This window comes from Apis dorsata, unplaced genomic scaffold (genome assembly GCF_000469605.1).
Source record: "Apis dorsata unplaced genomic scaffold, Apis dorsata 1.3 scaffold_73, whole genome shotgun sequence".
Classification (NCBI taxonomy): Eukaryota; Metazoa; Arthropoda; class Insecta; order Hymenoptera; family Apidae; genus Apis; species Apis dorsata.
In genome coordinates, this window is record NW_006263371.1 from 1,114,924 (window position 1) to 1,115,615 (window position 692).

General features: G+C 47.4%; 1 protein-coding gene across 20 annotated transcripts in view; it reads left to right on the forward strand.

The window, feature by feature from the left end:
• Positions 1 to 692, forward strand: part of LOC102680558 (polypyrimidine tract-binding protein 2) — a 503,794-nt gene that overhangs the window by 287,156 nt on the left and 215,946 nt on the right. The gene's annotated exons all lie outside the window — the stretch shown is intronic.

The window sequence follows — 692 nt, forward strand, 5'->3', positions numbered from 1 at the left end:
TGATTTTTTAAGAGGACAGGAATCAGAACGAGTCTCTTTTAAATTGAATTCTATTGTTTATTATTAATCCAAGGAATATTTTCGAAAATTAATCTCTAACGTTAGAAAATTATATAATTCAAAATATCTCGCGAGAAATCCATATATACATATATATATATCATAAAAATCTGAATAGGGGTTAATCGACCCGTCGTCGCTCCCTAAAAGGGAGCCTCTTTACAATTTCGAAACCACCTGCTTCCCCGAAACCAACGATCCCCCCACCGATGGAAACGTCAGATTTCAACGGACGGATCAATGAACGCCGCGCGGGGGTGGGCCAGTGTCCGCTACTGGACTCTCTAACCAGAACCCTTTCCCCCCCCTCCTCTCTCTCTCTTATTTTCCCCAAAAGTGTGCGCGTCTGGCCACCCCTCCAACACACACACACACACACACACACACACACATACGCGTGTAATAGCGTGTTCGTCATGCGGGGGTCGGTTTTAATTAGAGAGGCAGCAGATCCGGAGGCTGCAGGACCGGAGCAGCCTCTTCGATTAAATTATTAATTAACGTTCTCCTGGAAATACCACATCACACACGGCTCACACTCATCGCACGACGGTGTGCCCGATACGGGAAAAGGGAGGGAAGGAGAGAGCCGAAGGGCACAAAGAGGCCAGGGGGCCTTTGAGGGGGAGAGG